The sequence below is a fragment of the Watersipora subatra genome, chromosome 8 (assembly GCF_963576615.1).
Source record: "Watersipora subatra chromosome 8, tzWatSuba1.1, whole genome shotgun sequence".
Lineage (NCBI taxonomy): Eukaryota > Metazoa > Bryozoa > Gymnolaemata > Cheilostomatida > Watersiporidae > Watersipora > Watersipora subatra.
This window is the reverse complement of record NC_088715.1, coordinates 1,632,666-1,658,141: the sequence shown is the minus strand read 5'-3', so window position 1 is coordinate 1,658,141 and position 25,476 is coordinate 1,632,666. Positions and strand designations below refer to the sequence as shown.

At 36.8% G+C, this 25,476-nt stretch overlaps 1 protein-coding gene and 1 long non-coding RNA gene across 7 annotated transcripts in view; one reads left to right on the top strand and one right to left on the bottom strand.

The window, feature by feature from the left end:
- The window catches only part of LOC137402084 (uncharacterized), a 146,681-nt gene that overhangs the window by 3,520 nt on the left and 117,685 nt on the right, over nt 1–25,476 (top strand). For 2 of the 3 annotated variants that reach the window (XR_010979447.1, XR_010979446.1), the window contains exons 3-4: nt 3,000–3,160; nt 8,553–8,632. This is a non-coding gene — a long non-coding RNA (uncharacterized lncRNA). Of the gene's footprint in view, nt 1–2,999; nt 3,161–8,552; nt 8,633–9,143; nt 9,223–25,476 lie in introns of those variants that run through there. The other variant, XR_010979448.1, reaches the window with a different exon arrangement.
- Nucleotides 1–25,476, bottom strand: part of LOC137402075 (golgin subfamily A member 3-like) — a 229,179-nt gene that overhangs the window by 112,963 nt on the left and 90,740 nt on the right. The window lies entirely within an intron of this gene.

Sequence of the window (25,476 nt, the reverse complement as noted above, 5' to 3'; positions counted from 1 at the left end):
CCAATTGTTGTTACGTACACAAATACGGTCGTTATTTTTATTGGTTATTAGCACATGCTAGCTAGTTCTGTGTGACATAATAGAACTTCAATCCATCTGATCTGATTGGCTGTTACAGAGGATCAGCCATTTGTAAACTGAACCAGTACAAACGACAGTTTGGCTGATTTCTTAAAACATTTTTTTTTATCTAATTAAGACTGCTAGGTGGATTGCTAACCCTATGTGCACGACTCCTGTACCATAAAGGGGGTAGATAGGAAACTATATGAAAATCTTTTGTTTAGTCATGCATATACCCCTAAACTTGAAGTTATCATCTCCCTGCTACTCTCAGTGATTAGTGATCAACACTCTAGTTATTTTATCTATGGCTCATGTACAAACCTCAGAGTGCAAAAAACACTCTTATAAAATACAAAACCATCATTAGCCAATTTTATATCATGGTTACTTAACAGTTTATGTATCAGAGTTATCTTGCCACATCTTTGGCTTTAAACAACTATTGGAAAGTTTTATTGTTGTTATAAAATGGTGTTAATAATAAAAAATTGTTTAAATTATCATTTTTAATCCAATAATTTAACAATTGTAAACAAGTTCAGCAATGAGAGAATTTAGACTATTAGTCATATTGAATTTGCAGAAATGCTTTTTTTGTCATGTTTTACAATTCATGTATCATACCAGCCTGTTTTGATTTGTTTTGTTTACAACTTCTTCTAAATTGGATTCGTTAGGACATGAAATAATATCGAATAATTATGCATGTATGTGCAAACTATGGTACAGGTCAAAAATAATACAATAGCCTTTTGTTATCATTATATAACCTACTGTTAACTAGTAGAGTGGATGCCAGAACCGAGGCTTCATTCAGGTTGTTGTTATGGGTAGAGCGCTAAAGGTCATTGATATGTTTGGAGCGCTAGAGGTCATTGCAATGAGTGAAGTGCTAGAGTTCATCGTTATTGGTGGAGCACTAAAGGTCATTGTTATGGATGGTGCGCTAGAGGTTACGGTTATGGGTGGAGCACTAGAGTTCGTCGTTATGGTTGGAGCCCTAGAGGTTATTGTTATGGGTAGAGCGCTAGAGGTCATTGCTATGGGTGGAGCACTAGAGTTAGTTGTTTTGGTTGGAGCGCTAGAGGTCATTGCTATGGGTGGAGCACTAGAGTTAGTTGTTTTGGTTGGAGCGCTAGAGGTCATTGCTATGGGTGGAGCACTAGAGTTAGTTGTTTTGGTTGGAGCGCTAGAGGTTATTGTTATGGGTGGAGCGCTAGATGTTATTGTTATGGGTGGAGCGCTAGATGTTATTGTTATGAGTGAAGGGCTAGAGTTCATAGTTATGTTTGGAGTACCAGAGGTCATTGTTGTGGGTGGAGCGCTAGATGTTATTGTTATGGGTAGAGCGCTAGAGGCCATTGCTATGGGTAGAGCGCTAGATGTTATTGTTAGGGGTGGAGTGTAGAGGTTATTGTTATGGATAAAGCGCTAGAAGTCGTATTTATGGGTGAAGTACTAGAGATCATTGTTATGGGTGGAACGCTAGGGTAATAGTTACATAATAATACATAGCGCTAGAGGTCACTTTTATAGGTGGAACGCTAGAGGTCATTGTTACTGGTTGAGTTGTAGAAGTCATTGTTATTGGTGGAGCACTAGAGGTCATTGTTGTTGATGAAATGCTAGAGGCCATTTTTATGGGTATAAATACTCGAGGTCATTGTTATGGTGGAATGTTAGAGTTCATTTTTATAGTGGAACGCTAGAGTTCGTTTCTATGGGTCAGGCTCCGGAGATCATTTTTTGAGTGTCTTGCTAAAGGTTAGTTCTACCATCCTCTATAGAGCTATTTTCTAAAGCTGCTTTCAGTGATATGTTACTGACGCCGTGATTAATGTATCAATGACCTTGTGCCCTGGATCATGGCTTTTGTTGATTTATCATCCTTTAACCCCTATATCCATTGTCACCAGACCAAACCCAACTCAGTTATCATGTATTACTGTGTACCCAACTTAACATAGCTTAACTTAGCTAGCTTATCTATATGCATGTAATTACATATATAACTTCAATACATTAGCCTTGGGTCCTAAGGTTGATAACGACATTAAATGAAAAGGTAAGACTTATAACCATGAGCATATCATAACAACTAAATACACTTAAGTTATTGTAAGCAACTATAGTTACTAATGTTAACATATGATTTTGTCACGAAATTTTAATATGTTCAGTACATGTATGAAATTTAATGTCTTTTTCCAGGGTTTTGCATTAGATAATTGCTATTTGGGACATTTTCACCCTTCGATGCCAAAACTGGAACAGATTAATGTCGTATGGCAAGGGTCTTTTGTGGTTCCATTGAACTGATTTTTGATGTTGCGTTTCTAGGAATCCATAAGCAAGCATTTTTCCCAATATATGCAATGATATAAAACCTGGTTCCCATATACATTACCAAGCTCTGGCGACAGCACCACAGGCTATTAACAGTGAAATGGGAACCCACACGGCGGGTACCGGCGGTAGTTGCCGGCAGCAACGCAAGATTTTAGCGCTGTTCCAATTTCTCAAAAAGCCGCAGGCTAAGTCTTACTGACATTTACTGTACAGATGAAAGTCAGCGTTATAAATATGGCATGCAGATCGTAAATCTTTATGCCGTTATTAGCGAGCCTAGCGTCGCAAGCGTTTTGTGCGCAATATTACCGCCGGAGTCCCGAAATCAATGTGGAAACCAGGTTTTAATTTTTCACTTGTCCTGGCTGTGTACCACTGTTCTATAAATAGCCTGGGATGACTAATTCCTATCCGGTTAGCTGGCCTGATTATTGCTTGGTCGTTTTTGTAGCCTGTGGTCCAGTTGCTAGTTAAACTCTTTATTATAATGATAGTCTTGTCTCTTTTTTGTTCTTATCACAGGTAAATCACTAGTTACACAGTTTTAAAATAATATCTGTAGTTTTTATGATCTGTTTTTGCAGCATTGCTCTTCGTGTCTACTGAAATCTCTTCTCTGAATATATACAACCAATGTGGAGCTCTGACCAGGCACTGTTCAGTAGAAAGTACCTACGAGCCATGCTGATGAAAAGGAAGTAGATGACAACCTCCACCATAATCGAAGCTGACGTCCGCAGTAGAGGTGAGTTAGAAGTTGATTTAGTCTAGTGTGAGAATAAAGGTACAAACACACTTGGCGATAAAGCTTGGTTTCCACATGACAGCGCACGGCGCGCAACAAGGCGCACGACGTCGGGCGTAGGCCAGCTGTAATATGGAAACATCAACGCATAACGATCGCGCAACGCGCGTACGCTGATTGCAAGGATTCAACAGAATGGATCCTTGCGATGATGTATCCCACAATACACCGCTAGACCTTTTCAACTTATCCCACAATTCAAACGAAAGGCTGTGTTCCGAAGAAATCAGTCTCCTGTACGAAAGAGTAAGCCTGGTTTTTATATGACAGCACAATTTCGCAACGAAGGGCTGTTTTTTTCCGAAGAAATATGTCTCTCCTACGACAAAGTAAGGAAATTATCCACCCTGTCCAATGCAAGCATGGCGCCTACGCGCGATATAGAAACACTGAATCGTGCCCAAGAATTGCATTGCGCACGATCACTAGGCCACGCACCATCATTGCGCTGTCATATGGAAACCAGCCTTAATTAGAGCAATATCGCCCTGTGTGGCGCCAATCTGCACTAGAAATCAGCCAGCTAATACAGAGCGATAACACTAGACATTTTCATCAAAACTTTATTGCTTGTGAGGTGCATATTTATTGGTTGTTCCCATAATCCAATATGGCGTGTATTTATTTCTTATTTACGTTCACCAAAGTATAGCAGCAACATTTGGCTATTTGGGTTACAATTGAAACATCATCGGAACGAACACTGAAATATTCATAAAATTAATAAAAGTGCTCCAGTCATGTATGACATAACATACAAAAATTACAAACAAACAGTTGAATTCCTACATTTGGAGTCGATCATTGCACATGTGGACCATCTTAAGAATGGTGAACTATTATAAAGTAAACTATATATATAAAAATAGTAAAACATTACTGTTAAAAATACAGGAATATTTTTCATATCGTGTTTTCATGTTTTCTCGTAGTGTACAATCCAAAAAAGTGGGATAGGCCTAAGAAGCTAATGATACGTAATTGTATTGGTAGTTTGTGAGTGTGCCCACGTTATCATGCCCACGTTGTTGTTTGCTGGTGAATGACTCATGTGTGTTTAGGCGAACCCCAGTGATATATTCACGCTCCTCATGATGCAAGCGATAGAAGTCATATTTTGTAGAAGTCATATGGTTCAGCGTACTGATAGATCATAGTGAGATGCAGGGTTCTCCCCAGGGGCGGAGGGCTGCAAATTGTTTATAAAGGTACTTATTTTATATAGACTAGTACCCTGGCTGTTTAGTTTGCCATGAGAGATTGTCAGGTGTATTGTGTCTACACTACTCAGAGAATTAGCAACTGCTCAATTATTCAAAAAGACTTGAAGGCGACTGATGGGTGCAGGTGTTACAGCGTCGGTTTACCAATCTGAATGTCATGAAATTGCATATTTGTAATGAATATGATGAAATCGTATTAATCGGATGAAATTGATATGAAAAAGGAAAAAAGTTGTCACTATGAACCAATAGCCTAATACTGCAGTTACGGTAGTCATCAAATTTAAACATTAAGTTTGCTTTTCCTTTGTGAAGGACCAAAGGAGTGAATTTGAAAATATTTGAGAACAGATTAGGCTATTTACATGTATTTTACTGTTCAGGTAACATAACATTCCTATAACATGTTCCAGGAATGGATTATTCACATTGTAGGAGCGTCTACTGTATTGTACTGATCCAATTTCTCTTAGTGCTGGTAGATGTCAGTCTATCTCTGTGTTTTACTGATCTAATGTATCTACCTATTGCTAGTCTAATCTGTGTCATGGACAGTCGTTCATATCCACATAGACCTAACTGATAGTGGGTAGGCCCATGGTTCTCCGGTGAAGTATTTACAACGGTAGCCTGAGATTTTGGTAATAATTAACTTTTGTAGGTTGTGACAATAAATCGCCTGTTTGCTTCCCATTAAGTTATTATCCCATTAAAAATTCCTTTTCCAGTTAAATCCATCTCACTCAGTTCTTTTTGCTAGCAGTCAGCGGACCACAAATGTTTTGTTTTCATTTTTTAATGATTTGGAGTTATGGCATATGTAGCATACATGAGAAGACAACTTCTGTTTCTTGAAGTCCAAGTTTTGCGTTTTCTGTATGATAACAATTTCACAAATTGTGCCAGTGTAAAATATTTACCAAACCAAGACAGCAATACAACACCAACGTGTTGTGACAACTGTCGGAATAGCAGAATAGATATGCTGACAGTTTCACGCACTGGGAGAGATTATCATGTGCAACAACTATGCACACAATTAGTTTTAGTTGTGCAAATTTCGATGATATTCAGTGTCTGAATATCGGTGTTTTATTCATGTGCTGTGCAATCTTTTTTCTTCATACACTTAGCGCGACTTTAAATGGACACGGCACTTATTATAGTAAAGATCAATATGAGTATATATCATGTTCATAGGCTGGTCTCCATAGTTTCTGTCAGTAACCTAGTATTCAGGTCAGACTAGTGTATCTTTGTGTTTCTTTATTAACTCTCTATGTCTTTGACTGCTGATACAATGTATCTATTAAATTACTGCTGACATACTTCAATACCCGCTTAAACGACTGTCTGTAAAACAGTTGATGTTTACACCTAAGCAGATTTTGTCTTTACTGTGCTTGCTGCTTGCCAGCAGCTGCCTCATTTGGTTTCAAATGTTTTTAGAGATGACTTTAAACAGTTAATTTGGTTTGAGGTTATTTGTTTCAAGAAATTTCATGTTTTCAAGTTGAGATGTTTCAAGATTAAAATTGACAAAACCTGATTCCGGTTATAACAGTCAGAAAAAAAATGCACCAAAATGATCCCACTAGTTACTTTAGTTGCTATAGTTGTAGCAAGTATCTATGCTTATGACTGGCTTTTCTCATAGTAAATAAACAAAAGAGTAACTTTAGTGTGAGGTCAATATGATTTCTAATCACATTGACTTAGGATCTTAGTCTATATTCACTTTCAGGTCCTTTAGAATCAGTAGCTAAAGCAGATAACTATAATTTGTTTCGTGAGGAAATCATCTTTGATTAAAGTGCAATCGTGTTCTCTGCAACTGTTTTACCCCAATTCTCTTGAATATGCCTCTAAAGCCTTCAAACCATGGATTTCATATTCTTCTTTAAATCTAACTACTTATCAAACAAGTAGACAGTAGCAAGAGTTTGAATGTTGGTTCACCACACTGAAAGTTGAGAGTTTGAATCCCATTGAAAGCAATATTTTTTTCTAACCTTCAGGTATGACCTCACATAAACAGTCAGGTTTTGACACTCTTGGTTTTGCATAATTCTATTCAGTTCGGTTAACAGGACTTTAGTCCTGTAAACCGATGGGTTCAGCTATAGAATTTACTATAGCTGTGTGACTATAGAGTGGACATTCATTGAGTATCTCACCGCTACATCTAGGTTAGTGTTGGGCTGATATTTGGTTATCTGCTCTTACCGATACCGAAGGATTCTCGGTATCCGAGGAAACCAATCATTTTCGGTGACAGCTAGATATCCGCGGCCGGTTTGATATCTCCGGTATTTATCCGTAAAAGCCTACCAGTAAATGGACTTCCGGAGAGAGTTTTGTTGTGCAGGAAAATCTTTGGTTGTTATTGGTTAATTGCAAAAACACCTCTTTGACGAACATGCTAATCTCAGCATGCTTTGGCGAACGAACTCAACGAAAATTTCCATGCTTACCATATCTACTATTATATTACATTAGATTGATAATGCCACCAGCCTCGAAAATTTGGGAGTTCTTCTCCAAAATGGGAAGATGTATAAAGACTATACTGTTGAACTAGTGACATGCTTGTTGTGTGCCATTATCTATCTGTTCTCTATTATACATAACGTTTGTATCAATAACCATATTTTTAATAGAATAAACAATAAAAACATCTATCATGAAAATTATATTTCCATCTTTCTTTTTTTTGGCTTGCTGAAACGAGGAGTCTCCTTGCCGTAACAATATACTGCTGATTAAATAATACTTTTGCACAGGCTACTAAATGTTATTCCAAACTTTTGATTAGGTTTCTGGTTAGTTCTCTAGTTAAAATATTTGGTTCAGTCATTGAGTGAGTAAAAAGCTAATAGTTTCTGTCAGATGTATTTCTCACAGGTAGGACATGGTCTCAATCAACCTTCAAGCAAAGATATGTGTCAAGAGTATTTCTGAAGTCAGATTGCAGAAACGGGTGAATCCTATAATCATTGTACTCAAACCGGGTGGTTTGATGCCGTAACCTAGCTTTTTAGTAACAGAAGTTGAAGATATTTAGTCCGATTTAGAATGATAGAGATGAGGGTCTCAAAATGCATTTTTTTCCAAATTTAAAATCTTCTCAGTCTTTGCGAATGGTAGATAAAACATTAAAACAATTTAAAAGCTCAAAAAGCGCGATGTTATCACAAGCTAGTGTTGTTATCGCGCTTTTTTGAGCTCATTTTTCTCGGCGTTCAGCCCATTAAACAGTCTGTAACAAGTTAAGAGCCAATTTAAACAGGTTATCTACCTTTCAAAAAATACTGAGATTATTTTCAGGCTGGATTTAGAGAATAATAGGTTTTAAGACACCCATCGCTATCAGACTAAACATTCCCAACTTCCAATTCTACAAAAGTTAAGACACGCCACATATCTATGAGCGGAGCTTGTTGTGCCGACTGTGTTGATTTTGAGACGGAAATTAAAATGCTGTAAAAAAACCTTCATGAATTTGAAAGTTAGTAAAACAATCTTTATTTTGAGTACAAACTCGGAATCATCGTGTATGATTTACCTAATAACAACGATAAAAGTTGTTCGTGACAGTTATGGTTTAAAGTTTAAACCATAAAACTTTAAACTACTGCCTCACATAGACAGACACACATGACTCTTATCCTATTAAAATTGATTAAATTGTGAGCCTTAATTATATTTAAAATTTATCACCAAATTGTTTTGATTTTTAATAAAAATGCAGATTAGATGTAAAATTACGTTTTTCAGTGATCCCTTTGGCTTAATATGAACATTTCAATTTTTAGTAATTAAAAAATGCTATAAAATTTCAATAGTGCAAACATTCCAAATACCTTGGTGCACACAGACCAGCAAAATGCATGGCAGATGCATAGTGTAGATATTGCCTCGGGCTATACACACCAGCTCTATTAAATGTTGTGTCATGCTGACAAATAAATTGACTAATGAGAATTGACATCAATTGTGTGAAGGCCAATGGTATCATCTATGAATTTGTAATTAAAACTCAGAGTGTTTGTATTCTAATATAGATCATTATTAGTGTTTCTGTAGCTATTTGTGTTTATTTTATTCAGGGGAAAGGTGCTACACTTTTACGATGAAAACGGAAATGTAAAGATTTACTCCAGTTTATGACAAAACTGGAAAAAAAATGGTATGTTGAATATGTATGAGTGAGAATATCTTTTGCGAAGTAATGGGTGAAAGTGTGGTAAATAAACATGTTAAAAGATAATAAACGATAATAAATCCTAAAATGGCTACTTTAATTGATTTCTATTAACTTTATTTTTCAATTATTCATAGGAAATAGTACCCTCCAGTGCGCTGTTAGAGATCGTCAGATGAACCTGTTAAAGCACATCAAATAATTAACTGCTCAAATAATCTGAACAAAGATAGGCTTTTGATTAGCGCAGCTGTTGGAGTGTCTAACTAGTAATCCAACGGTCAGGAGTTCTAGACCTGCACAAAGTGATTTTTCATCTTAACCCCTAACTCCGGATTCAGACTGATTTGAATAGCGATTGCCCTGTAGTTAGCCTTAAAATGCCTCTTTCTTTCTCCTATCACTCTTGCAAAACAAAATAATGTACATATAGGGTTGTCTTCATCATGGTATACAGTATATACAAGTTCTATGAAATTATTGTTTGCTGTGATAGATCGTCAAATGTGTCAACAAACCAGAGGGAATAAGTAGCCGCACCTGGTCAGAAATCTTTCTTTTCCATTAATGACTGGGCGTACTTGGCATTCTTTCTGTTATAGGGTAACGAGGGAAGGGTTTGTGTCAAACTAAGTTATGAGCACCGGAGGAAATGAGAACATATTCATGTAAGTTGAATTGTTATTTCCTGCCTGTGCATCTACACCTACCCAATGACTATTTGTTTGTCATAATAACTGGTTTTTGTTAAAACTGAACATCATGAGATGGTTAGGAGACTATCTACATTGTCAACAGATTATAATTAACTCTCAGTGTGTTTAGTGAGTAACTATTTTAACCACGAGCTGAGCCACTGTGAATACCATGAGCCGAGTAGTGTGACTTGCCACAGTGTTGGCATATGGCCAAGAGTCACATGGTAGGCTTTAGTAGGGTTTGTGCCATAGATATAGTAAACCCTAGATATGCGAATAATCAAAACAAGTGAGGCCTATAATTAGCATGACGCAACGTCATGGTGATGTGCAAAACGAATCAGCTGATCTATTAATTCCTATTGACTTAGCACTAAAAACTGCTCAAATTTTCCATAGTTTGTGCATCTGAGACTGCATATTTTATTGAAAATATGTAAAACTTATATACAGTAATACTTCAACTTACGAGTGCCCTAATGTATGAGAAACTTGAGGTATGAGCCAGCTTTTAAGCAAGTTTTAACACTAACATACGAGCCACGTTTGAGATACGAGCACATGAGTCAGTTGCCAAGTATGTCGGAGGTGTTTTATGAGAAATTGAGAACAGCATCACTCTGTATTTTTCAACTGCTCGGATTATACTTTTGTACCATTTTTTTGTGCGCGATTTTCAGTGCTGAATGATGTGAATTAGAAGTACCGTGTGTAGACCGAAAGTTTGCCAGTAAAAGGATAGATAATGCAAAGAAAAAGCGAATGATAACAATTAATATTAAACGGAAAACTATTGAAAAATGTGCAAAACATGTATGCATGATTGAGCTAGCTCAGCGATAAGACAGAAATACATCCACAATTATCAAACACAAGGATTATATTCAAGGCATTTAGTTTGCAAAAGGACTAACCATAGTTTCTAAACGACGCAGCGATCTTCACGACCGCTGATGGAGAGACTGCTCAGGCGTTAGATGAAAGACAAACAATTGGCCGGTGACTGCGTAACTGAAACGATGCTACGTAAAAAGGCCGGTGCTATCTGTCAAGACTATAAAAAATAGACATTCGAACAAGTTGGTAGTGGTCGTGCATTAACACTTGGTGACGACACCTGTGTTCGTCCTGATCGCAACATGTTGAAATAGCGACAAAGGCAAACGTCCTTAGATGGGTTTCTTTTAAAACGGCCGGCTGGTCGTGAGAGCGAAACAAACGAAAAATTAGCTAACCAACGAGAAACTTAAAACTATGAAGGCCGAAGAAATTTTAATTACGTTAAGTTAAAGAATAAGTTTGCTTTTATGTTTGCTTTTAAGTTTGTCTTTTAAGACTTGGATAAAATCCAAATTTATCAAAGTCAACTGTTGTAATGAAGGATAACTTATCTCTCCCTCTCTGGCAAATGCTAGCATTACCTGCTATTGTATGTATTTAATTTTACAATTTAATTTATCACATTTCCTGGCATTATTTTTTATTTGTTGCTTTTTGAAAGCATGTGGTAAGTTAGGACAATAACCAACATGTTCTTTCTGTTACAAAATATTGTTTTGAGTGTTTTATTTGCATTTTTAGAGTATGGAAACCAATCAATATATATTTAATTGTTCTATATATAAATAAATTGCACCAACATGCGAGTAAATTGACATACGAGCTCAGACTCGGAACGCATTAAGCTCGTAAGTCGAAGTATGACTGTAATGACTGGATGAGAAAGGCAAGAATCTTACACACATGGTAAAGAATAATACCAATGATTTAGAAGCTTCTATATCATTGATAATACAAAGAGTGACCAAATATAAATTAAACTAATAACAAACTAATGAATCAAATGAGATTTAGAAGCAGTTACACTGGCCACTCTATTAAACACCCATTAGACATGACCAAAAGTAACTAGACGAGATAGTTTTTGTCTAAGGTTGGTTGAACTAGATTCCTGCTTTGAAGCGGCATAGTGTATTCTGATTTTAGTATAGCGATTTACTATAGTTTTGAGTAGACTGTTGGCATGCACTGTACATGTAAAACCTTGATTGATGTTATGTAATAAGACATATATGTTATTGTCTGTGATGTTACTTGTTTAAAAGCTCTCTGTGTGATACCATAGCTCTCCATGTGTGAACGTAGGCACTTTTCTGCAGCAATACATATTTGGCCTATCAATCTGGTCACCAATCCTCCTCTGTTTTTAACTGAGATTAGGGTTATGTCATCACTATTTCTACTTCCCACTACTTCTACATCAGTCAAGAACTTGATACACTCATCACATTTGAGTTAGAAAATAATCCTCATCACCGAACTCCTCATCTTCACCTTCCTCAGCTTTTGTCTTGTTTTTTTTTTCTTTCTAGCCAGAGAATGTAGCAGGAGTTGGCCAGTTTTTTCAGCCCTGCTCACATCCAGATCAATACAGTTAACATTGGGACTTGGTGTGATATCTGCTTTTATGAACAGTGCTCGACGTGCAGATCTAAAACACTGCACATCCTGGTTATTGTTATAGCCACCATTAGATCGTATTGTGAAAAACAGAATCTCAATGTGATCCTGGTTGATCTTAAAGGTTAGGAAGTAGTTGAGGTAAGGGTAGTTGCTGAAAAGATATTGAGCAATGCCATGTACAGATTTGGCTGCTGACTCAAAACCAATTACGAAATGATGATGATTTTCCTATTATTTTCCACTACCAGCTTTCAGCTTGGTGTCTTTAATCGGCATAGATAGCTCATGATATTGTTGAGAAATTGTTTTGAGTTGAAGTTATGTTTTGTTATGGGCAATTTAGGTTATACCTGGGGTGTTGTGGTCTCTTCTGATGACATTTCACTAAGAATTTGGTGTTATTGTTATGTTTATGACTTAAAAATTAGCATGCCAAGCATGCTTCCACTACTAAACTTATTGCTCAATTGAAGGCTTTGATGCTGTGATGCACATCACTACGACGTGACGTCGTGAAAACAACAGCCAATTATAGGCCTCACTTTTGCTCCATTGTAATGATGGCTATTTGCCAATCTAGGGTTTACTATATCTATGGTTTGTGCAAAGTGTTTGATTAGTGAGTTGATTTATTAGCCAATCATATCTGTACTTAAACAGAAGGAGCCAATCATATCTGTAGTTAAACAGAAGGAAGTAGTTGAAGATGTAGTTACACCAAATTGTAGTTGATTCTATCAGACAGTTTTAATATTATTCTATCATTTGCTAATGTTTTTGATGTTTGACGGGGCCTGACTGCCAAGATGTTTCACGATTAGAATCTACAAAATTGTATGGCTGTGAAAACTCTTCAAAAGCTATTTTTGTTGCAATTTCTTAGCAATAACCAGCCTTGTCAGACATATTACGGCTACAGAGAATTCACTCATTGTACATCAATAGAGTTTAAGTGAATATTATTGAACAATAGTACTACTGAGAGGGATTATTTTATTGTTAGCTGTAATAATATTGATAACTCATTTGACTTTGACATGCTCACAGTAGTAGGGGTAATGGCTGAAATTGTGTCTCAGTTCATTCTGCAACACATTTGTGACATTTTATGACCTATTTTGTTTAATTTTTTATGCTGGTCAATATGGCATTAAAATGTGTTTTTTTATAGACAGCGTACTTTAAATTTTATGACAGTTTATATACACCCCTGTCTAATATTGGGTTTAACCTATACAATTATGTCTCTTTAATCAAATTTATTTGGTAGTGAAAGAGTTTAGCATAAAAACCATGTCTGTCTAAGTCTCTGGTTGGGTCTGTGATTGTGGTAAAAGATTACCATGGACAGGGCTCAAACTCATGACATTCAGCATGGTAGGCAGACACTTAATACTTGCACCAATCAACTTGCCTTCTCTGTTTTTTATCACACCACTTGATGATCTTTCACAGCACTCTAGATAACAAGATTGTCAGGGTACTAGTAGATATTTATATTCATTCGGGAGTTTCATCGGAGGCTGTCGTTCATTTTGGTATTGCAAATAACCTTTAGGGGTCATTTTTTAATTTTAAATTATGAGCAGGCTTTTTAATTAAAATTTTTATTAATCGTTTTAATTCATAATATTTTTTAACGCAATCAAAGTTTGTTATTAAAAATCTGCTATAAAAGTAATTTATAACTTTGAAAATTTCATTGTTGTTATATATAAACTTTTTTAATTCATTGAAAGGTTTAACGTAATAAAAAGACAATTTTCCCTCTAAGAAACTGCCTAAGGGTTTACTGTCTATTGTTACTTCCACAATTTGCACATCTATGCATATAAAGCGGCATCCTGCAGCAGAAGGCAACTCTTTTTACAAACCAACTTTGACCAACGGGCCTGTTTGTACCAGAACAATAATCAGGGCAGGTATTAGTGTGGCAGCTAAACTATGAGTTGTGAGTTCAAATCCTATGTGAAACAATCCTTTTTTGGACATTTAAGCCTTTCTTCAGTCAGGCGGATGTACATGACTCTTATTATAGTAAAGATTATGAAATACATCTGCAGATGTCTATAACCAGCTAGATTGTGTGGCCTCTTTGTATAGAAAACAAGAGAGTCCAGGGTGACTGATTGTGTTACAAATACAATATTTACTGTAATGAAAGTCGTGTCTGTCTGAATCCAGGGTTGGAGGTTAGAATAAAAGACTGCTATAGATATGACTTGAACCCTGGACATTCAACTTAGTAGATCAACACTCTAACACCTGCCCCAAACATCTGCCTTTAGTCCAGTGCATGTGATGCTGAATTGTTGAATTTTTTTTAGTTTAGGAAACCAAAAGCAGAGCAGGATTTGATTGTTCCAAAAATAGCTGAAATGTATGTCTTTAAAAATTCATTTTGTCGGAATGGCTAACCTTGCCAATACTCAATCAGCATCAAATTTATTGGCGGCGACATTTGCCATTTACACATGTACTGTGTGCATGGAAGTCTACGGTGACCTAAAGGCTTTTAAACAACTATTTAACTTAGTTTTATATATAAGGTGATTATATCAATGTATTTCATACCTAGTCGCTGAACTATTACACAAGTGAATAGATGCCTTATGCTATTAAATGTATTTTCTACAGACACAAGGGAGACAACTTCAACAAATAATTGTGGTTTTTATTGAGATTTGATAAATAACAATACATACATATTGATAACTTAATAATAGGATTTAGCTCTAATTGTCCTCATCATCATCCTCTTCCACGCCTCTGTTAGTGCATTCTGTATTGGTGCAGCCACAAAGGTCGCAGCATGGTAAGTTGGCCATCTTACATGAGCATCTTTGGTGGCAGCCATTTTTGCTGCACTTGCAATGTACCGTCTTCAGAACTTGTGGTGGTATGACAGATTTCTGATACAAAGTTATTTCTAGTGTGTCTTCTTTAGTCATGTGCCTGCCATTACCTTGAGGTGGAGCAATGTTGGGCTTGGCATCCAGGCAGCGGAGCCATATTGCAGCTTTGTAGCAGGCCCTCTTGATGTGCTGTTGAAGACAATCATCATTTGGTGGTAGCATTTCTTCAGCGTTTCCGCTTTTGAATAGGTGGTAGTGGGCATCATTGACAGCAAGACACTTGGTGTTATACATTAAGCAGACCAGCTTTTCAGTTGCAGTTGTTAGCGTGTTGAGTGGTGTGGTTGTAAGAGCGCTGAAGGTAGCAAGCATTTCTTTATTGTCCTTGACGATTTTACAAGCTTTTTTCTTCCCTTTTCGAAAAAATACGCTGGTTAAATCACAGCCAGCGACTGCGGGTATATATGGTAATGATTTGCAAAACAAATCCCCAAAACATGAATGTAATGCTGTTAGATCTACCATCCGTTTGTCATTAGCTGTCCCAGTTGAGCGGCCAACTGTGCAGTTGAACTGACCCATCACCCCTAAGGCTATGATAGCCACATCTGTATCTGGGGATGTGATGATCAGTTTCTCAAACTCTCCTCCAAGCCCTCGCATCCCATCAGCATGCTTGCAGTGAAGAAGCAGCCTGGTATCAGCCTCCTCTTGGGTGGTTTCTAAATCGGAAATCTCCATTGTGGATTGGGTGGAATGGTGAGAAGGAAGAATTGCACAGCTGTGTTTGTTAGTCACATAAACACTCAGACGTTCAGTGCTTTTCTTTGTGGACTATATAGAAATTCCAGCAGTTCTTCTTTATTTGTTGAGTTTGCAAAGTAGGCTTGCATTCCGACAGGTATCTTTTGGGTGCCAGATGTCAACTTGATGCGTTGCTGGGTTGAACCTCGCTTGGCTCTCTCAACATCTTTGATGCTATGATTTAGATATGAATCTACAACCAGGTCAACCCTTGAGGCACTATGCAAACTTGCAATGCTGATAATCCTTTCCCAGACCTTCTCCTCAAGCTGATCAAATGTCTTTACATCAGTGAATGACAGAGACACACTAGACTTTTGTGTACTCTTCGTAAAACAGTTGCATCTCATATATACATATGCCTTGACCCTTTTGCGATACTGACGCTGGTGGGCAGAGCGACTATTATGTCACCAAGCGAACGTTTTTTATAAACTGATTTCTGGTTAGCTTATTGTCTTTTTTTATTTAATTTTTTTACCAATAGTAAACTACAATATATTGGTCTCTGTAACAGTTTTTAGTTTACAAACTTATATATTTACTTGTTACCATGGTGATGACATACACATGCTCAGTGAGGTATTTTGTGTATAGATGACATACTTGTTCATTACTCACATCTGGCATTCTTCGTTTTGGCTTACTAAAAAACGGACGTATTGTTTCTTTTGTATCCTGGACTAAAATAAATGCTACTTGGACAATAGTTCTAACTAAACTAATATATATAAAACTCGATATGGCGTCATAGGCGACGAACATTGCTTTGTTGGATGTATAGCTGGACTGAATACTACTTGAAGTGAGATTGTTGGAGTTTGAATAGGCCCGTTGTTTTTCAGCGTGTTTGTGCTGAATTGTGACTGACTTTTGGTGTTAGTCTGGTTTGGTGTCTTATTCAACAACATTATGGGTGACTTCAAGGTGTCTGCTCCGAAAGAGATGGATTTTTCTGCACCGCAGAGCTGGCCGGAATGGAAGAGGAGATTTTTGAGATATCGCAGTGCTTCTGGACTGAATGAAAGAATGCTCAGCGTCAGGTAGACATGCTGCTGTACTGTATGGGCGAGGAGGCGGAGAGTATATATGGTCAGCTGACTGTGCGCCCTCCCGGTGTGGCTAATCCAGATGCCGGTATTGCAGCTGAGGACGCAGATGGTACGATGTTTGATAGAACTGTGGAAATTTTGGATAATTACTTCACTCCTCGTGATAATCACTTGCATTACGCAGTGCTACTGGGTTCCCGAGTTCAACTTCCTGGTGAGAGTAATGAGGAATTCATAAGGAACGTGCATGAACTGGCTGTGAAATGTAGCAATTGGGATGATAGACACCGACAGGATATGTTACGCACTCGACTTTTGGCAGGTATGAAGAATAAGGAGTTGAGTCGTGAGCTACAGTTACGTGCAGACATAACGCTTGAGCAGATAAAGCAGCAAATGTGTACTAAGGAAGTAATCGCAAGGAACCAAAAGGTTGAACTAGATGGTGTTCGTTCAGTACAACCAGTAGGCTCGTATCCATATAAGCCTAGAAACTATACACCGCAAAGCCAGAATAATGCAGCAGCTAATCACATGATCACAGATTGTTCATTCTGTGGGTATGATCATGTCTAAGGTAGATGCCCTGCTTATAATAAGACATGTAACGGTTGTCACTTACGAGGGCATTTAAAAAAAAAGTGTACTGGTCTGAAAAAGAGTAATGCTACAACTCAGAGAGTGTCATTTCTACAAGCGGGTGATGGTGATGTTAGCTCAGATGATGACATGACGTTCAACGTGCACACACTGGATATGGCTCAAGTCGGAAGGCTGTCAAAAAAAGGAGCCATTAATGTCTTTTCCTATTCCCAACACGCCATTTGAGATGATCGGTGTAGATTTGTTTCATCTGAATGGAAGCGATTTAGCTTCTGTTAGTTGACTATTTGTCAAAGTGGCCTGTAGTGAAACATTTGCCTAAGAGTACAAGTAGTGGTGTCGTTATCAAATGCTTGAGAGAGATATTCGCTGATTTCGGTCAGGCAGATGTTATTGTATTGGACAACGGTCCTCAGTTTTCTAGTGATGAATTCAAGAGATTCTGTACTGAGTTGAAAGTATCTCATCAAACAAGTTCACCTCTGCATCCATCAGGTAATGGTCAATCCGAGAGGACTATTGGTACAGTGAACTCAATGATGGCTAAGTGTGCAGATGAAGGTACCGATTGGTTAGGTGGTCTGGTAACGATACGTATTACACCAGCATGTGATGGCCTACCATCTCCGGCTGAGCTGCTTCAAGGTAGGCTGTTGAGAGATTCAATGCCAGTATCTACTGAGAGATACAAAGTCAACAGTTATGATTTGGAGCATGTTAGAAACAAGTTGGGTAGTATGAAGGGTTCTGATAAGTATTATCACGATAGACGGGCAGGTAGCGAGAAATCTCCCCTCGAACCAGAACCGTCTGTGTATTTCAGAGCTGCGTCAGGTGAGTGGAAACCAGGACGGATAATTGACATAGCAGGGGATCGCAGTTACCATTTATCGACAGGTAGTTGTACCGTAAGACGTAACCGTAAAGACATAAGGGTATCACAGCTTCCTGCGCCGCAGAATCAGAGTTATACCCTGGCTGACCATTTCCCAGAACAGGCTGAAAATCTTTGTACCCAGGCAAGAAAAACAGCCCAAGATAGTTCTCTAGCAGCCTCAAACGACACTGTACCCATTCCCAACAACCCGCCAGAATCTCCACGTTCGTTACCATTATCTGAGCCAGCCTCTGATAGCAGTGTCCCTGACCAAACTCCTAGATGTGTTCTGCCTCCCCGGAATAGAAAACTCCCCTCCCGATATGCTGACTATCTGATGTTCTAACCAACTTAGAAGTCCAAACCAGTGACATTGTTACATGTTCACATCATATTTCATACCATTGTACTTACCAATGATTTTGTGTTTGCTTTAATATTTCCATGGAAAAGGAGATGTAACAGTTTTTAGTTTACAAACTTATATATTTACTTGTTACCATGGTGATGACATACACATGCTCAGTGAGGTATTTCCTGTATAGATGACATACTTGTTCATTACTCACATCCGACATTCTTCGTTTTGGCTTACTAAAAAACGGACGTATTGTTTCTCTTGTATCCTGGACTAAAATAAATGCTAATTGGACAATAATTCTAACTAAACTAATATATATATAAAACTCGATAGTCTCTGCTAGCAACAACAACAAAAAAGCCGTTTTGAGAAACAAAAACGATCGTTTTTGTAATACTGAATGAACGAAAAATCCGAAATAAAAATGTATTTAAATAAAATTGGGAATTTTGTTTGTAGCTCGTTTTTGATTTTGTTTCTGCTTCCTGAATGTTTTCCCAGAGTGACACAACTTTATTTTACGCTCATGGCGTCTTCCAAAAGCTATAAGCAAAAGAGATTGTTGTTTGAGATAGTATTACTCAACTCACTGCAGTTCTCCTTTGAGCTGATTGTAATGTTTTCTTGTGAGTAAAATGGTTGTAGCATTTTTCATGGCAGCTGATAGTGATATCTTGAGAGGTGTTGGTAGTAATAGAAGATGATGATGCTTCTAGTCCCTTAGAAGATCGTTGCAAATAGTCTGGATAAACTTCTTTGTGGCTCAAGATAATAGTTAATATATTGCTGAGCATATGACTCAGCAGTGGCGAGTCGCTTTGATGATAAAACAATCACGTTACAGTTGTCATTCTCTGATTTCAAACAGTGAAAAGCACATGAGGTAGCAGCCTTTTTCACCATTTCAACTTGCAAACATGCATGCGGCTTACGCACTACTTTCTTTAATAATAACAAACCGGATTACTCATAGTAAAGCACATTGTTTAACATGGCGTAGTAATTACAAAATCATGACTGCACTTTGTAAAATAGTGCAACTATATTTTGTAACATTTTTACTAGAAATGGCAAGTGTTCAGATTCCAAGAACTTTATTTTAGTTAATTTATGCTACATTAACCAATTTTAAAATGATCAAAAAATCTTCTGCGTGCCGTTTTCTGACATTTTACAATTCAGCATCACATGCACTGGACTAGTTCAGACATCTCTGAATATTGAATAATATACATGTACTTACACTCTGCGTTTTAGTTTTTGAATAGGATTTTTTGTCTAGCATTTTTCTGTGTAGCCTTAGCGAAGATGTAATGGTAGTTTGCATTCATGATAAGTGAGAGTAATTTGGTTCATCAGGCTGCAGTGTTGGTGATCTTGAATGAACTTTGAACCCTTGTGGAATTGTCTTTCGTTTTTGTTGAAACCAAGTCATGGGCATACAACTTCCATTGAATCAAAACTAGAAATTTTCAATAATAATTTCAATAATAATTATTGTTCTTTTGTTTGTAGGGCCAAAGCTGAATGTGGATAAGCTTGCCCACCTGCAGTGAATATCACAGCATATATACCTGGTAATACTTGTCCACTGCCAATGCTGGCAGGACCTTGTAGGGCACACCTAAAATCACTGAGGAATAGAGGTGACCAATATATTTACAAAGGTTGTCAAAGAACGAAATTAGATTCCAGTGAGTAAAGTGATTAAGAATATAACTGTTTACGAGAACTAAATTGTTGAGAACTGTTTAGTGTTATTAATAATTCAGTCTTTACTATAATAAGAAATATGTCTGTCCGAAGCCATGCTGAGATTATTTTGAAAAAAGATTCCGTGACCTATAATCGAACCCGGCTATTAGACTTCCCAACTAATCTATCTACCACCTTTGCCACTCGACCACCTTGTTGCATTTTAGCAGAACTGTGTGCATACTTATTACATATGATGATCTCTCATATCACTTAAGACTGCCAGCTACTAGTTTGTTGATCATTTCTTTATATTCTGTTTCTGAAGCCATTTCTCCAGCTAGCCACGTTTACAATACTAACAATATTTGCATAGTTGCCTTGTTCACATTACTTGCCTTGTAAATTACTGTAAATTGCTTCAGCTAATTTATGTGATGCTAACAGAAGACTGTGTTACATATAGTTATACAGCCTCTAAACCTAGGATATATAGCCTCTAAACATAGATTATATAGCCTCTAAACATAGGTTATAAAGACTCTAAACCTAGGTTATATAGCCTCTAAACCTAGGTTATATAGTCTCTAAACATAGTTTATATAGACTCTAAACCCATGTTATATAGCCCCTAAACCTAGGTCATATAGCCTCTAAACCTAGGTTATATAGCCTCTAAGCCTAGGTTATATTGCTTTTAAACTTAGGTTATATAGTCTCTAAACCTATGTTATATAGCCTCTAAACCTAGGTTATATAGCATCTAAACCTAGGTTATATAGCCTCTAAACCTAGGTTATTTAGCCTCTAAACCTAAGTTATATTGCTTCTAAACCTAGGTCATATAGCCTCTAAACCTAGGTTATATAGCCTCTAAACCTAGGTTATATTGCTTCTAAACCTAGGTTATATAGCTTCTAAACCTATGTTATATAGCCCCTGAACCTAGGTTATATAGCATCTAAACCTAGGTTATATAACCTCTAAACTTAGGTCATATATCCTCTAAACCTAGGTTATATAGCCTCTAAACCTAGGTTATATTGCTTCTAAACCTAGGTTATATAGCCTCTAAACCTAAGTTATATTGCCTCTAAACATAAGTTATATTGCCTCTAAACATAGTTTATATAGCCTCTAAACCTATGTTATATAGCCTCTAAACCTAGGTCATATAGCCTCTAAACATAGCTTATATAGCCTCTAAACCTATGTTATACAGCCTCTAAACCTAGGTAACATAGCCTCTAAACCTAGGTTATATTGCCTCTAAACATAGGTTATATAGCCTCTAAACCTAGGATATATAGCTTCTAAATCTAGGTTATATATCCTTTAAACCTAGATAAAAACTGAAATGCAAAAACTTACTCCAGTTCATGACAAAACTGTGAAAAAGTACGGTGTGTTGAGTATGTATGGGCAAGAATATCTTTAGTGAAGAAATGGGTGAAAGTGTGGAAATTTTAGACAGTTTATATAATCCCATATCTAATATTAGGTTTTACTTATAGAATGTCTCTTTAAACAAATCAATTTGGTGGGGAAAGAGTTGAACATAAAAACCATGTCTCTCTGAATCTGTGATTGGGTCTGTGATTGTGGTAAAAGATTACCATGGACAGGGCTCGAACTCATGACATTCAGCATGGTAGGCAGACACTTAATACTTGCACCAATCAACTTGCCTTCTCTGTTTTGTTATCATACCACTGGATGATCTTTCACTGCACTCTAGATAACAAGATTGTCAGGGTATTAGTAAATACAGTCAAACATGGATAATTCGTCCACGGATAGCTCGAACACATGGTTAATTCGAACTGTTTCTTTGGTCCGTTCCCACGTAATGATAAATTGCTATAGATAACTCGAACTCAACACTGTTAATTCGAACTGTTTTTTTTCCCAACAGCTACCGAAACGGTTGTTATCGCTTTAGAAAATCACTTTATTCAAAGCCATAGAGGTAAACCTCATCTTTTCGTAATTCATAAGCGTCGTTATTACCACAATCGGCAAAATATTTTTGTCAACGACTTTTCTAAAGGTTTGGTGAAATTTGATTTATACTGCTATACGATGAATAGCACGGGCTAGCCGGGTCACGCGCCCAAGGATTTTCGCCACGCACATACAAAACAAGAATCGCATGTTGGTTTTGTTTTGTATGTGCATGGCGAAAATCCTTGAGTGCGTGACCCGGCTAGCCCGTGATGAATAGTTTTCCGACGTTGATTCCGTGTTGAATCAACGTCTGAATGTTGAATGTTTAAAACGTCTTAAAAATTGTTGTAATTAAACGTATTACTTATTACGTATTATTATATACGTTGTCTTAGCTACAAAAAAACTATTCATCGTTTGACCTAAACACAGAATACGTGTGTACATTCATTAAGTATCTATTAAAAGAGTGTGAGTGATATAGAATGTACCGTAAAACCTCGTAAAACTTCTAATTGAACTGCCTCGGAGTGTTGCTCTTAACGAATCCCAGGTAAAGTAAGATCTTTGCATAAACTTTAAGAAAAAACGGCAAAATTGATCGTGGGTAAAACCACAAAAGAAAAAAGTGTCTTTTCTTTTGAGCATTTCAACAACGATCAAGTTTTGCCAAGTTCAATCTGAAAAACGTCCTGGCAATAACATCACCTCAAACAACAAACCAATCTCAAGTGATAGAAAAATCTCTATACTTTTTCATAAAAACGTTTTAAACTTTACCATTAGAAGCATTTAATTTGAAACAAGCCATTTGTGCTTTTGATTTATATTACAGTTTGTATATGTACATGTATATACTAATAAATAAGTAAATATATGGACTTGTGACAGTGCTCTGATAACTCGAACGCTCTGATAATTCGAACACTCTTGCTCGGTCCCTTGAAGTTCGAGTTATTCATGTTTGATTGTATTTATATTCATTCGGGAGTTTCATTGGAGGCTTTCATTCATTTTGTTATTGCCAATAACCTTTAGGGGTCATTTTTTAATTTTAAATTATGAGCAGGTTTTTCCAATTTAAATCTTTATTATCCGTTTTAATTTATAATATTTTTTAATGCAATGAGAGTTTTATTGTGAGAAATTCTGCTATAAAGTGTAATTTAAAGCTTTGAAAAAGTACTAAGTTATTTGGCATTGTTATTATATATAAACTATTTTAATTTATTGAAAGTTTCAACGTAATGAAAAGGCAATTTCCCATCTAACAAACTGCCCAAGGCTTGACTGTTCCCTATGACTTTCACACTTTACACATCTATGCATGTAAATTGCCATCCTGCAGCAGAAGACAACTCCTTTTACTAGCCAACTTTTACCACCAGGCCTGTTAGTACCAGAACAATAATCAGTGCAGGTATTAGTGTGGCAGTTAAACTATGAGTTGTGAGTTTGAATCCTATGTGAAACAATCATTTTTGTTATATTCAAGCGTTGCTTTAGTCAGACGGATGTACACGCCTCTTATTATAATAAAGATTATGGAATACACCTGCAGATGTCTATAACCAGCTGGATTGTGTGGCCTCTTTGTCTAGATAGTAAGAGAGTCCCGGGTGACTGACTGTGTTACGAATATAATATTTACTGTAATGAAAGTCATGCCTGTCTGAATCCAAGGTTGGAGGTGAGATAAAAGACTGCTGTGGATATGACTTGAACCCTGGACATTCAACTTTGTAGATCAACAATCTAACACCTGCACCAAGCATCTGCCTTCAGACATTTCTGAATATTTAATAATATATGCTGTGTTTTAGTTTTTGCATAGGATTTTTTGTCCATAATTTTTCGTAGCTTTAGCAAAACTCCAATCGTGGTTTGCACCCATGGTTTCCATGGTTCCCATGCTCCCATGAGAAGTGAGAGTTAATTTGTTCATTAGTTGGTGATCTTGAACAACATTGAACACTTTTGAATTTGTCTTCCATTTTGTTAAAACTAAGTCATACAACTTCTATTGAATCAAAACCAGTAACTGTCAATTGTTCCTTTGTTTGTAGAACAAAAGCTGAATGTGAAGAAACTTCTCCACCTGTGGTGATTACCGCAGCATAAGTACCTGTTAATACTTGTCAGTTGCAAATGGTGGCAGGACCATTTAGGGCCAACTCAGCATCATGGTAAAGGAGAATACATTTCAGTTAATCAAATTATCAACCAATCTTTTATCAACAAATCAACCTGTTCTATAACCAGAGCCATGTCTGTCCATCTTGTTGAAGCCATGCTGAGAGCATTATGCAAAAATATTCCCTACACAGGAATCGAACCCAGATACTCGATTTCCTAACTAAGCTATATACTCCCTCTGCCGCTCAACCACCTTGTTGCTTTTTAGAATTATTGTACACATACTTATTACACATGACGGTATCTCATAGGTGAGACTGCCAGTTACTAGTCTGTGATCATTACTTCATATCTGTTTATAATTTAGAAGCCTTTTCTCAATTCTACCTTATAGCATAACTTGCTTCCATTACATGTCCAGTCAATTACTGTAATTTGGTTGGACTAGTTTATGCAATGCTGAACAAGAATAAGCTACATATTTATGTATTTATAATCACGGTTTAGAAGTTGGAATAAAATATTGCCTGGTAGAGGATTTGAACTCACAACATGCTGCCTGTTTGACAACACCTTAAAAACTGCACTAATTCATGAACTTTATAGAATAATTGTACATAAAGCTGTCATCTAAAGTTTATCAAGTGCTTGATCTCTCACAGCACACTAGCCTGTCACCCTGTCAGAGTACTCGTGCTGTACAATTTCTGTACTATCAGTTTCTAATTTTCATTTTTATAGACAGCGTGGTTCAAAGGTTATGACAGCTTATATGTACCCTTGTCAGATATTAGGTTTTACCTAATCAATTATGTCTCTTTGAAAAAATTAATTGGTTGGCAGAAGAGTTAGGCAAGATATCTTTACTGTAACAAATTCAGTGTATGTCTGAAGCCAGGATCTGAGACCGGGATAAAAATATTGCCTTGCGCAGGACTTGAACTCATGATGTTTAGCTTAGTAGGCAGACACTGTAATACCTGCACCAATCAACCTCCCCAGTCTGTACTTTATCATACCACTTGATGATCTCTCACTACACTCTAGATTGTCAGGCTACTAGTAGATATTTATATTTATTTGGGAGTTTAAGTTGAGACTTTCCTTCATTTTGTTATTGCAAATCATTTTCAAAGGACATTTTTTAATTCTGAACTATGAGCAATATATTTTAATTCATAGTATTTTTTGAAAATCTGCTATTAAGGGTGATTTAAAACTTTAAAAAAGTACTATGTTTATTGGCATTGTTATTATATATAAACTTTTATTTCATTTATTGAAAATTTTGAAGCTTTTGGAAGTTTTAACGCAATAAAAACGAAATTGCTACTTTAA